Source organism: Mustelus asterias, chromosome 5 (genome assembly GCF_964213995.1).
Source record: "Mustelus asterias chromosome 5, sMusAst1.hap1.1, whole genome shotgun sequence".
Lineage (NCBI taxonomy): Eukaryota > Metazoa > Chordata > Chondrichthyes > Carcharhiniformes > Triakidae > Mustelus > Mustelus asterias.
Genome location: NC_135805.1, coordinates 109096591 through 109111437, shown reverse-complemented (window position 1 = coordinate 109111437; position 14847 = coordinate 109096591). Strand labels below are relative to the sequence as shown.

Sequence of the window (14847 nt, the reverse complement as noted above, 5' to 3'; positions counted from 1 at the left end):
TTTTAGATTTGGCACAGAAGCAACTGAGGTTAAAGAACTTTCTATCTGGGTGGTGTTTAATACCATGATGTGGAGATGCCAGCGTTGGATTGGGGTGGGCACAGTATGATGTCTCACAACACCAGGTTAAAGTCCAGTAGGTTTATTTTTTTTTTCTTTTTATACTTTTCCAATTCAATCAAATCAAATCCAATTCAGAGTCTCAACAAGTTGAGACATTTCAGATCCAGGCTGACAAGACAGGACGGGAGACCAAAACCACCCTGTCCTGGGCCTGATCTACATGAGTCAAGCTGATTGGAGAAGGGGGAGGATCCTCCTCCAAGACTTGAGCTCATTTGCATCTCAGCCAAAAGGCCGAGATGCCGCTTTTAAAAATTGCTTCATATGAAACATATGAAGCCTCAGCGTAACCTAATGACCTCAACCAAGTGCAGGCGATCCATACTACACTTGATCTTAGCCAAAAGGCCGAGAAGCTTTGGTAGCATGAGCTTTCGGAGCGCTGCCCCTGATGAAGGGGCAGCGCTCCAAAAGCTCGTGCTATCAAATAAACCTGTTGGACTTTAACCTGGTGTTATGAGACTTCTTACTGTATTTAATACCCACATCAGATATCTGATGAGGTGAATAGCCACTATCTGGTAGATTGTTAATAACATAGGGCTATCACACAGCTTGACACTGGCCTGGATTTGGAAGGCGTCTATTTTATCATAGAATCATAGAAACCCTACAGTACAGAAAGAGGCCATTCGGCCCATCGAGTCTGCACCGACCACAATCCCACCTAGGCTCTACCCCCACATCCCTACATATTTTACCCACTAATCCCTCTAACCTACGCATCTCAGGACACTAAGGGCAATTTTAGCATGGCCAATCAACCTAACCCACATATCTTTGGACTGTGGGAGGAAACCGGAGCACCCGGAGGAAACCCACGCAGACACGAGGAGAATGTGCAAACTCCACACAGACAGTGACCCAAGCCGGGAATCGAACCCAGGCCCCTGGAGCTGTGAAGCAGCAGTGCTAACCACTGTGCTACCGTGCCGCCTAGATCTCTCATTCTAGACAGCCATATCATTATGAAGCAAAGTCAGGGACGTGCAAGAATTTCAGCGCCTGTCTTATTACAGGTAACATTTCTGCTGAGTTCTGATGAAAACATCCTGTTTTTACTCTCTGTAGACATTGGCAAACCTGTTGCTTATTTCCAGCAGTCTTGCGTTTTATTTTAGTGTCTCACCTAAGTGATTCCTTGTGTGCTTTTGCTTTCAAACCACTTTGCACTTATTGAATAAGAACAGCTTCACAGTTGTAATGTATAGATTTTTTCCCACTGACTGGCATATTTATTCATGATATTCAGAGGTGTTGATTATTCATTCCTCTGAATGGGAGAGGGTACAGGGTTTCAATGATTTATGACAGGCCTGTGAAGCATTTTGAGGCCTGACAATTCTTCAGGAAAAGAAAAAAGATTCAAATATAGTATTTTAATTTTTTTTCCAGTGAATATTACATTCATCATCTTGGATGTTCAGCATTCGGAATTTAGATGGTTGAGAATTGATCTTTATGACTGTTTCTGTAATATGTGCTTTGATACAAAGAAACCCATTGAGGTTAATCCATCACTTAATCATCGCTGTCAGTGTACTTGGCTCCTGTTCCTAGATGATGACTGTTTATACTAATGTAATTGACAGGAACTCAGCACAATTAAGGTTACACTCACGCAACATTTACATTGCAAACGTTCTGAACTGTACAAAAAAATCCGCACAACTGGATTTTTGTGATTTTTCATATCTCTTCACCCTCTCTGCCTGTTACCCAATTTTCCCATTATTAAATGTGCTGTCTCTGATATGGTGGCCCCATCACTCTCCGCCCGTGCTGCTACAACACCTGTCCAAACACCCATTCTTCAGTACTTTCTACAATCGCTAGAAAGAGTGTACAAAAATCTTGGCCTGCCACTGGTAAAAGAAACACCCACCCACCCACCCAGTAAACAGCTCATCTCAAGGCAGCCAATCTAGCAGCCTGAGCCAGACAGTTCTGCTGAGGATCTATGGCAGGACCAACAACACAGCCCAGAACCAGCACCTGGCTGATGATTCATATTGGAAATCTCAGGCTTTGATGTCCCGTGCGGCAAATGGGTCAAATTGAATAGGTTCCACACTGGAATCAGACCCTGCCGCAACAACCTCTTCTGTCTGGGGCACCTAGACTCACCCCAGTGCAACAGTGACAAAGTGCAAACCATGGTGCCTATAATCACCAAGTGCCCCATCCTGTGCCTCAGTGACGATCTCACTACCCTGCACTGATAAGGTGGCTGCCAACTGGCTGAAGAATTTCAAATTTGACATCTAGCTGCTCATCAGTGCATACAATATAGTAGCAGTAGTACTGAAAGTATTGCTGCAAAATGGAAAAAATAAAGAATAAGTCTTTACATCCATATTTATAATCAAATGTCCCAAAGAACTTTACTGCCAGTAAAGGTACATTTTGATGGTTGTGACTATTGTAAAGTGGGAAACACAACTGCCAAATTGCGCAGAGCAAGCTCCCACAAACAGCACAGTGATAATGACCAAATATTCTGTTTAACATGATGTTGATTGAGGTATAAATATTGACTAGAAAGTTCCCCTGCTCTGCTCTGAAATAGCCATATCTCTTGGTTTAACATCTTATTCAAATGATAATCAGTGAAATAATATGATGGGGGTTGGGAGACCAGAAACAAAGCCTGTGTGAAGCCAACATTCTCTACACCGACCCATCCTGCAGCTGATTGGCCAGCAGATCCTTCAGTCCCAACAGCGCCAGCTGGGCATCAGGGCCTGCTGCTGGAACTGCAGAATAAGACCAAGACTCATGGATTCCCACAGCAGCCTAAGTATGGGGTTTTAGCGCAGGAGGGTTTGGGTAGGCTCTTGGGAGGGATGAGTTTATGGCAGGGAATGGGTAGGAAGGAAGTGGGGTTCGTCCTTGAGGACGGTAGCGGGAGGTGGGGGGGAAACCCAGTGATTGGCAAATGCCAACCCTCAAAAAGTGAACCCATGCTTCCTTCCCGCCCTTCAAATATGCAAATGAAAAACATTAAGCTGCCCACCCTCAGCTGCTGTGGACAGTGTATTATCATAGTCAACTGGTTTGATAACACGCCTCATTGACCCTTGATGATTCACTCAAATATAGTGGGCAGGCTGTGATTTGGGTGTCTGCCAACCTCCCATATTATGGGGGTCAGCTCAGAAACGTGGGGTGGGCGTCTGCCCTATTTTACATGTCCACCCCGACAGGAAACACACCTACCACGGGCAGGTAAGAGTCAGCCCAATACCTCGAACAGTGCAACATCCCCCCAATACTGCCCTGGAGTGCCAACCTTGATATTTCTTGCTCGTAACTTGATGACTCAGAGGTAAGAGTGCTGTCAACCAAGCGACAGCTGACACAAATGTAGTGAAAGGCATTGATGGGGTGGTTCATGTCGGAGGCTTTGTGGTTCTGTAAGATAGTGTTCTCAGCCTGAAGTTCTGTGTTTAAGCCCCACTCCAGGACTTGTTGACGGAGTGATCGTGATGTGGTTCAGCAGGTTGATAATCAGCTTGCTAATCCTTCCAACATTTCCCCACTATTCTCCAAAGGGAAAGCTGTGTGTGTGCCAAGACAAGCAAGCTGTTGTTCACAAGCTTGTGTGGGTGTAGCAGGCCGTTCAGTTAATCCTAGCTCATTCACAGAAAGAATCTAGAGTTTACTCCTGCTATTGCTGACTGTTTTTGCAAACGCTTCTGGGGGTTTAAAAAAAATAGTGGTTTGCTTTTGTTTTAAGATTTATATTGCCAGTTTCCCCTTCCCTTTCTTCTCTGAGGAGATTGACTCCCACTGTTGTGCAGTCTCATAGGTGTCAGACCATACTTGATGTCATGCACAGTGAATTCTTGCAGGATATTCAAACCTGCCACTGCTCAATATCCACTTTGCAGGAAAGCTGGAGAGAGATGGAACGAAGACTGATTTTCCCTGAGGCAGAGCTAGTGAGGCCAGTTGGATTTAACCTATCACCACTGTGGCTGAAGGCAGCTAATGCAGCATGGAGTAGCAAGCAAGTCTTCCTGTCAATATGGTTTGGCAGCTAGTCAATAATACTTGAAGATAAACCTAAAACATTATTATTTCCACAATGACAAGCTGCAATGCTACTCTGTTCACCCACAGCACCACTTGTTGCTGCTGCCAATTCCCTAGCACTGAACAAGTTTAAATTCAGCTCCATGACAGTTGGATTGCACAATACCCATTGCAACTCCATTACCTGGATGTTCCCCTCCAAGCCAGTCACCATCCTGATTTGGAAATCTATCGCCGTTCCCCACTTTCATTGGGTCAAAACACTGAAGCTCCATCCCTCACAGCACTATCGGTGTATTTTCCTACCGGAAGATTTTGACATCATTTTTGCTTTTGTGCGTACTCAATGCTCTCAATTATAATTTCACATCAATAGTTTTCACTTGGAATGAATTTGATAAATTTTATGGTATGCTGAAAGCTGCCTCAGTACACTGCAAGTGTTCAAATCCACTCAGCAAACCTGTATTGAAAACTATAAGGAAATTACTTGCTTAAATAATATCTGATTTATTCCGTTTTCATTCCAAAAAATCATTCCACTATACAGTAAATGGAGACTCAGGGTCTAAACTCTTCCCCTCCACCCACCCCCCGCCATCCACCGCCCCCCCCCCCCCATCCACCCCCCCACCGCCCCCCGCCCCCCCCCCCCAAACCATGACACTCTTCCAGCCTCACACTCTTTCCCCCCTGCTCTCTCCCTGCATCCAAATTCTCCACCGCTCCCTTCGAACACACCACTTCCCTCCAGGCCCTAGGGCTTCGCTGGCCCCATGTCTCACGCTGGACCTGGTTTTGCCTCACTCTGTTCCCAGACTTGCCTCACCTCTCTCCAGACCCGGCTTTGCCCAACTCAAGCCTTCACGGTCCATGTTGCCCCCACGCCGATTTCCAATCTTCACACTGCCACCCTGGAAAGCGTCAGTTGTGGTTTGCAGCTGGCCCTGTTAACAGAGATCATCAGTTTATTAGGGGAGGAAGAGGAATAGAAAGGAGGAGAGTGGGGGAAAAGAAGGGGAAAGGAGTGGGGAATAAGGGAAGAGAGAGAGGTTGGTTGGAGGTATGGGACTGTGACCCTATACACTGCATACAATATCAGCTGGGCCTTAGGAAAATATTGGTGTGTAGATACATTTGTCACATTTTGATGTCCTCACTGCAGGAGAGCAGGAGAGCAATTGATTATTTTTTTTAGTGCATCTTCACACACATTTTTCATTTTGGAGAATCATGAGGAAGTAATGGCAGGATTCCCGAGCTCATTATCAGCCCATTAAAACACATTATGAATGCTGCTTCTGAGGCCAAGAAGTCCAGGTGCTGGACTTGAACCCAGAGCTTCTGGTCCAGAGGTAGAGATGATACCACTGCACCACAAGACCTCCTACCAATGATGACAATGATATCAGTATGGTCCTGTGTGAACATGATAAATGGTCAGTCCTGAGAGAAAAGGAGAATGATCGCTAATTTGCTTGCGTGAACAAGTGATATCAAATGATAACAAAATGATAACATTTGAGAACAATTGGCGTGAAATGACGGTAAACCAATTGTAATTAAGAGCGGTTGCAATCAAATGAAAACTGTTGAAAACAAATGTTGTCAAATGATATAAAAAATTCTGGGCACTGTACCACATGGAAGGAAGGAAGCTCACAACCACATTCTCAAGGACAATTAGAGATGGGCAATAAATGCTGGCTAAGCCAGTGAAGCTACATCCCTTGAAGAGCTGTGTACATGCTAGCTCAAGCATCAGGGCATTGTTCTTTTAAATGTCCAAACAGAATATAACCAAATCATTCAACTGGGATCTATAATGAGCCAGCCTGATTCTATCAATCTTTCGGTTCCTATTGGGTCAAAAGAACACAATCAGGAATGAAGGACAAACTTCAGCTTTAGGTTTTAATGTAGACTAGAATTCAATTTTTAACTAAGGCTTGAAGATATGTGAACTAGAATCACAGAACCATGGTCACCGTAAGCATTTAAATTACCATCAGTCAGAATAAATACATTAGTCCAGACTTTTGTTGGTATTGCACTGTGCCTTTAAGAAATGTATTTGAACCATGTTCTTGTGCAGGATCTGTTGTAGCAGTTTTATGCACTGAGATGTAGTGTCTACCGGCATCCTGTATTGTTGCTGCAGCAACATAATTGCTTCTAATGACTAGAATGTTGGTTTTAATCTGAACTATTGGTGTTCTGCTGTCTTCCCCTGGGATTTTGCAGAGTGGGGCTTGATTAAGATGATTGGCAGGTATGGTAATGTGATGGGGAAGCTGGGCCGACACAGAATATTCATTATTAGATGCTTTTTGGAGTTGAGAGACTGCAGTGTCTCTCTTTCCCCCTGTCTGAAGTTGGAGACTGTCAAAGACTAAGCTAACCTCTCAGGTTTTGCTGTGTTGAGGATATACCCTTTTCTGAAAATTGTTGCCTAGGTCCCTGTTCAGAAGCTGAAAATCCAGAATCACGTGTGCATGCTTGTTTTTGTGCTAACTAATTCTGAAGAAGGGTATGTGTCTGTGGGGTATTGTATTAAATTGGAACAACAGTGATAGCTAGCTGTAAGGATTATACTTTGCCATGTCTAAGTATCTTAATTAGTAAAAGTTATGCAAATTATTTATGTTATATTCTAACTGTGTTCTCCAAATAAAATTGTTTTGATAAAAGCTTCCTAGTGGACCACCAATGCCAAACTCAAATGTAAAGGTTAGAGTCTAGGCTAACTACCTTATATACCTTAGAGTTTCTGGTCTGGGCCTTAACACTTGCTATAACTTTTGGAGCAAATCAGTGAAGCCATGTAAATGGCCATTCTTACCATTACTTTAGAAACCCCATGATCCACTGGCAAAGATCTCTGGGGCTAATACACACAGAATCAAAAGAGCGAAGATGAACTATGAAAGGAAGCCAGCAAGAAAACTTAAACACAGATATCAAAAGCTTCTACAAGTAGGCGGCACGGTAGCACAGTGGTTAGCACTGCTGCTTCACAGCTCCAGGGACCTGGGTTCGATTCCCGGCTTGGGTCACTGTCTGTGTGGAGTTTGCACAGTCTTCCCGTGTCTGCGTGGGTTTCCTCCGGGTGCTCCGGTTTCCTCCCACAGTCCAAAGATGTGCGGGTTAGGTTGATTGGCCGTGCTAAAATTGCCCCTTAGTGTCTTGAGATGGGTAGGTTAGAGGGATTAGTGGGTAAATATGTAGGGATATGGGGGTAAGGCCTGGGTGGGATTGTGGTCGGTGTAGACTCGATGGGCCAAATGGCCTCTTTCTACACTGTAGGGTTTCTATGATTTCTATTTCAAGAGGAAGAGAATAGCTAAGGTAAATGTTGGCCCTTTAGAGGACAATACTGATGAGGTATTAATGGGGAACACAGAGATAGCAGAGGCACTAAATCGACATTTTGCCTGTCTTCACGGTAGAGAATAATGAAGATTTTCCAAAAACCTGTAGTTAATGCAGAGCAACTTGGTGCAATAACCATCACTAGGGAGAGGGTATTGAATAAACTAATAGGATTAAAGGCAGATAAGTCTCCGGGACCCAACGGCTGCACACTAAGGTATTAAAGGAAGAGGCAGCAGAGATAGTGGATACATTAGTTGTGATATTTCAAAATTACTTAGATTCTGGTAAGGTCCCAGTGGATTGGAAACACACTAATATGACTCCCCTATTCAAAAAGGGAGAGAGGTAAAAATTAGGAAACTATAGCCCAGTTAGCTTAACCTCTGCAATGGAGAAGTTGCTGGAATCAATCATTAAGGAGGAGATGACTGAGCATTTGGAAAGATAAAGCTCAATCCACCATTGTCGGCATGGTTTTATGAGGGGGAGCCATGCTTGACAAACTTGCTTGAGTTCTTTGAGGACATGACCAGCAAGGTGGATAGGGGGAGCTTATGGATGTGGTATATGGTCTTTGCCGCAGAAGGCTGTGGAGGCCAGGTCATTGAGTGTCTTTAAGATAGAGATAGATGGGTTCTTGATTAATAAGGAGATCAGGGGTTATGGGGAAAAGGCAGGAGAATGGGGATGAGAAAAATATCAGTCATGATTGAATGGTGGAGCAGACTCGATGGACCGAGTGGCCTAATTCTGCTCCTATGTCTTATGGTTATGGTCTTATAGATAGACTTCCAGAAGACATTTGAAAAGATGCCACATAAAAGACTGATCCAGAAGGTGAAATCACAGGGGTAGAGTACTAGATTGGATTGAAGATTGGCTGACTTACAGAAAGCAGAGGGTCGAGATAAATGGGTCCTTCTTTGTCTGTGAAATATAACTAGTGGGGTGCCACAGGGGTCAGTCCTTGGACCTCAACTATTTACAATCTGTATAAATTATCTGCAAGCAGGGACAGAGTGGAACATAGAAAAATTTGCAGATGATACTAAAATGGGTGGGAAAGTGAAGAGGATATAAAGATTCTACAGATGGATATAGATCAGCTAGGAGAATGGGCCAAAATTTGGCAGATGGAGTTTAATGTGGATAAGTGTGAAGTTATCCATTTTGGCAGAAAAAATAGAAAGGCAAATTATTATCTAAATGGAAAGCAGATTCAAAATGCGTCCGGGCAGAGGGATCTGGGTGGCAGAGGGATGTGGGTGTCTATGTTCATGAATCGCAGAAAGTCAGTATGTAGGTGCAGCATGTAATAAAAAAGGCAAATGGGACGTTGGTAATTATTGCAAAAGGACTGGAGTGTAAAAGTAGAGAAGTGTTGTTGCAATTGCAATTCCAGCCTCCCATCCGTTGACTCTGTCTACACTTCCAGCTGCCTCGGCAAAGCTGCCAGCATAATTAAGGACCCCACGCACCCCGGACATTCTCTCTTCCACCTTCTTCCGTCGGGAAAAAGATACAAAAGTCTGAGGTCATGTACCAACTGACTCAAGGACAGCTTCTTCCCAGCTGCCATCAGACTTTTGAATGGACCTATCTTGCATTAAGTTGATCTTTCTCTACACCCTAGCTATGACTGTAACACTACATTCTGCACTCTCTCGTTTCCTTCTCTATGAACCGTATGCTTTGTCTGTAGAGCGCACGAGAAACAATACTTTTCGCCGTATACTAATGCATGTGACAATAATAAATCAAATCAATTTTTATGTGAAGGGATATCTGCCCCTTTTAACTTGCTGCAGGACTTCAGCAGCTTGTGATTTGCCGAGTCACTGTGGACAGGCTCCGAATGAGAAGCACACAGCAGTGCCTTGAGCTTACCTGGACTATTAATAAGTAGGCAGACCCCAAAAACCTAGTTAATCTCAAATACCTGTACGTTAGGTGGGAGCGATTGGACCAAAGTCCTACTTTCTGTTTATGTCTAAATCCAGCCTTTGATTCCTTCAGAACATTGCAAACTACTGATCTTGGATTGAGACTGAAGAGCATTGAAAAAAATTTCATTGTGAAAACCAGACATTGAGTTTGCTTCAAAATCCAATAAGATTTATTGTAGAATTCAATTGTTTGGCATTTTAAGTTTGTGTGTCTGTTGACTGTTCTCTGTTTTGTGTGTTGGTAGATGAACCTCAGTATGGTTACAGAGAGAAAGACAAACTAAACTGAAGAAGGAGGCTGTTAGCAGGGGAGCAAATATTTTACAGCACTGTGTATAAAACACCTGTTCAGACATATAAGACCATAAGACCATAAGACATAGGAGCGGAAGTAAGGCCATTCGGCCCATCGAGTCCACTCCACCATTCAATCATGGTTGATTTCAACTCCATTTACCCGCTCTCTCCCCATAGCCCTTAATTCCTCGAGAAATCAAGAATTTATCAATTTCTGTCTTGAAGACGCTCAACGTCTCGGCCTCCACAGCCCTCTGTGGCAATGAATTCCACAGACCCACCACTCTCTGGCTGAAGAAATTTCTCCTCATCTCTGTTCTAAAGTGACTCCCTTTTATTCTAAGGCTGTGCCCCCGCGTCCTAGTCTCCCCTGTTAATGGAAACAACTTCCCTACGTCCATCCTATCTAAGCCGTTCATTATCTTGTAAGTTTCTATCAGATCTCCCCTCAACCTCCTAAACTCCAATGAATATAATCCCACGATCCTCAGACGTTCATCGTATGTCAGGCCTACCATTCCTGGGATCATCCGTGTGAATCTCCGCTGGACCCGCTCCAGTGCCAGTATGTCCTTCCTGAGGTGTGGGGCCCAAAATTGCTCACAGTACTCCAAATGGGGCCTAACCAGTGCTTTATAAAGCCTCAGAAGTACATCCCTGCTTTTGTATTCCAAGCCTCTTGAGATAAATGACAACATTACATTTGCTTTCTTAATTACGGACTCAACCTGCAAGTTTACCTTTAGAGAATCCTGGACTAGGACTCCCAAGTCCCTTTGCACTTTAGCATTATGAATTTTGTCACCGTTTAGAAAATAGTCCATGCCTCTATTCTTTTTTCCAAAGTGTACGACCTCGCACTTGCCCACGTTGAATTTCATCAGCCACTTCTTGGACCACTCTCCTAAACTGTCTAAATCTTTCTGCAGCCTCCCCACCTCCTCAATACTACCTGCCCCTCCACCTATCTTTGTATCATCGGCAAACTTGGCCAGAATGCTCCCAGTCCCGTCATCTAGATCGTTAATATATAAAGAGAACAGCTGTGGCCCCAACACTGAACCCTGCGGGACACCACTTGTCACCGGTTGCCATTCTGAGAAAGAACCTTTTATCCCAACTCTCTGCCTTCTGTCTGACAGCCAATCGTCAATCCATGTTAGTACCTTGCCTCGAATACCATGGGCCCTTATTTTACTCAGCAGTCTCCCGTGAGGCACCTTGTCAAAGGCCTTTTGGAAGTCAAGATAGATAACATCCATTGGCTCTCCTTGGTCTAACCTATTTGTTATCTCTTCAAAGAACTCTAACAGGTTTGTCAGGCACGACCTCCCCTTACTAAATCCATGCTGACTTGTCTTAATCCGACCCTGCACTTCCAAGAATTTAGAAATCTCATCCTTAACGATGGATTCTAGAATTTTGCCAACAACTGAGGTTAGGCTAATTGGCCTATAATTTTCCATCTTTTTTCTTGTTCCCTTCTTGAACAGTGGGGTTACAACAGCGATTTTCCAATCCTCTGGGACTTTCCCTGACTCCAGTGACTTTTGAAAGATCATAACTAACGCCTCCACTATTTCTTCAGCTATCTCCTTTAGAACTCTAGGATGTAGCCCATCTGGGCCCGGAGATTTATCAATTTTCAGACCTTTTAGTTTCTCTAGCACTTTCTCCTTTGTGATGGCAACCATATTCAACTCTGCCCCCTGACTTTCCTGAATTGTTGGGATATTACTCATTTCTTCTACTGTGAAGACTGACGCAAAGTACTCATTAAGTTCCTCAGCTATTTCCTTGTCTCCCATCACTAGATTACCAGCGTCATTTTGGAGCGGCCCAATGTCTACTTTTGCCTCCCGTTTGTTTTTAATGTATTTAAAGAAACTTTTACTATCATTCCTAATGTTACTGGCTAGCCTACCTTCATATTTGATCCTCTCCTTCCTTATTTCTCTCTTTGTTATCCTCTGTTTGTTTTTATAGCCTTCCCAATCTTCTGACTTCCCACTACTCTTTGCCACATTATAGGCTCTCTCTTTTGCCTTGATGCATTCCCTGACTTCCTTTGTCAGCCATGGCTGCCTAATCCCCCCTCTGATAACCTTTCTTTTGTTTGGGATGAACCTCTGCACTGTGTCCTCAATTACTCCCAGAAACTCCTGCCATTGCTGTTCTACTGTCTTTCCCATTAGGCTCTGCTTCCAGTCGATTTTTGTCAGTTCCTCCCTCATGCGCCTGTAATTACCTTTATTTAACTGTAGAAACAGATATAAACAGATATCATCTCTGCATATGTCTGAAACATACAACACTACATTTGCCATATATATATATATATTGTCTGAATTCCAACTCCAAATCGGCACCAAGGCCAATGAGATCCTACCAATTATAGGTCTCACCCTGTATCTGATTTGGAAACTTGGCAGCAGGAAAGGGAAGTTGGAATCATAACCTCAAATCCCACTGCTTTCAGCTGCACATCCATTATTTCCTCCCCCCCAACTCTCCCCACCCTTCCTGTATTCTCATTGAACCATGGCAAATTAATAATGTGTGCGTGGAGCTTTTCCAGTGGCCTAGTGCATAAAGGCACTGACTTAGGTATACCAAGCTGAAAGCAGTGTGTTTGTCAAGTGACGGGATAAAGCTGATCTGCTTTAACATCTGTTACAAAAAACTTAGCACCCTTGGGCTAAATCGGCAGAATTCCAGGCAGGGCTTCCTGTTTCCCACTGCTGTGGTGTGATCATTGCTGGATAAGGGCATGAGCAGGCCTCACTGCAATGCTTCGACAGTGGAGCAGCCTGCTATCTCTTGCTGTTTGAGTTCTCACATGGAAATTGGGTGAGGTGTTTCAGGTTGTCACGTGACCACCAATTTACCATTCTCCAGCGGTGCAAAGGCTTCACAAAAGAAGCAACGAAGGTGGAAACTCGCGTGAAAAATATTGCCTTGCAAAGTAAAATATCTGAACACAATTTCCAATGAGAATAAACACGATAACAGCAGCCTGCAGCTTTATACACAAAGTGGGAGAGAATTTAGGGGAGGGATTCAAAAGCACAGTTAGTTATGGGGGCATTTTAGAAAATTGGACAAGGAGTTTAAATCAACATACAGGTTTGGACAAGGGGAAGTTTATGTGTGTAGTTTTGGGGGGACTATGCCAAGGATCAAACATCAAGATGATAATCAAGTGGAGATGTAAGTGGTCTGGAGTTGAACGTGAGATTTGGAGCTCAGCTTATTCAAGAGGAAGTCACTGATGATATGCAAATAGCTAGAGAAGTACTTCAAATGCACAGTTTCTGGAGAGAGGCAGAAAGGATAGCTTCAGACCTGTTGATCTGGAGAAGCTTTTGTCTCTTTCACAGCTTTATGTTGGATGGGCAGTCAGCCAGTCCAGTACGAGTGATGAAGTTAGAGATGGAGGTCGATGGCATGAAGTTCGATTTTGCTGGGATGCATATGGAAGTTAACTATTTGATTATGGAGAACATCACCAAACAAAGGCCGGCATTCTTCAGCTCACCTGCAGCTGGGATTATCTGGTCCCGCTGCTGTGAACAGAGATTTGGCTGAGCGCCAAATCCTCTATTCTCACTGGCAGTGGTGGTGGGGTGTGAAAGACTGGATAAGTCTGGCCAGAATATAAGTAACGAATAGGGGTGATGGTGTAGTAGCAGAATAGAAGGTATCAGAGGAGGGTAGTATACTGGCTAGTGTACTCAAAGAGTAATCCAGATCTTGTGAATTCACTTCCCAAGTGGCAAGTTGTGAAAGCTAATTTGGGGCAGAAATGACCCAACTAGTTCTCCAATGTCCTTCAGGAAAGGAACCTGCATAACTACTAGCTGTTGCATCCATTTGAATATATCCTACACTATGCAGTTGACTCAAAATATCCTCAGAAGGAACCTGGTAAGCCTGGGAACTGTGATAAAGAAGCAATAATAGTTTCAGGAGTATGTTCATCAGGCTTCCAGAACAGTGAGTGCTGGTCAATAAATGCGGCTGTGTCAATGTCACTCACATGTTGAAAGTAATTTAAAGGAAACCAGATTTGTTGACTCGATTTGAGTTTGGTATTCAAATGATGTCACAAATGTTACCTGTACCTCAGCTCTCTCACCTTTGAGTTTGGAAGCTGTTGGTTTAACTCTCCCTCCTTGAGACATGAGCATAAAATCCAGGCTGGTGCTCGAGTGCAGTACAGAGGGAGTGATGCACAGTCACACTGTTTTTCAAACATTCTCTCCCTCAAGCAGCTGAAGTCTGTGCTGGTACACTAAAGGTGGAGTTGAACCTCATCGTTGATGTTAGCTCTTGTTGATAGCAGGCTCCCAAGGTATGGAAAGTGATCCACATTACCCAAGGGCCTCATCCTGGATTTTGATAACCAGAGTGGTGGCGGGGGGAGGATGCAGTTTGGTAAAGTGCCTTTGTCTGAGGATGTTTAGTGTAAGGCCCAGACTCTTGTACACCTTGTATTGACAGTAGCATCATCTGCATACTGTAGATCAATTCCAGAGGATGGGACAAACTTGGACCTGACCTGCAGGTGGCAGAGGTTGAACAGATTTCTGTTTGTTCTGTGATTTAGTTCCATTCCAATGGCCAACGAGTTTGTTTTTAATGGTGAAGCCCAACCCCGTGAAGGCAGCAATCTACTTCTGGTTTACCTTTCCAGAAGAAGGTGGAATCGCCATGTTGTTCCTTGAGCCAACCTTCCCCTGCCTGCCAGGTCGTGCAGAGGGCGGCGATGTCAATGTCAAGCAGCCTGAGCTCCCAGGCAACAGGGGCAGTATGCTGTTCCAATCTGTGGCAGTTGCTGTTGACCAGGTGAGTCCTGATGTTCTAGATCCCAAATTTCATTTAAAGAGGTGGGAGGTGTTTGTGTGTGAGGCCTTTTAATGTGGGGTGGCTGTTGCACACCAGCTACCACAGAGGCTTAATGGAGCAAGGTGGTCCAGTGGCGAGTGGGCCCAAGGTGACTGAAGACCAGGCTTCATTATATGGGCCGAGGACATATAAGCACACGTACTCCTATGGTCCTCCTTTC

The 14847-nt window shown here is 44.1% G+C and overlaps 1 pseudogene; it reads right to left on the bottom strand.

Moving 5' to 3' along the window:
• Window positions 1–303: 303 nt before the first annotated feature.
• LOC144494552 (U2 spliceosomal RNA) lies at window positions 304–483 on the bottom strand (annotated as a pseudogene).
• Window positions 484–14847: the final 14364 nt, after the last annotated feature.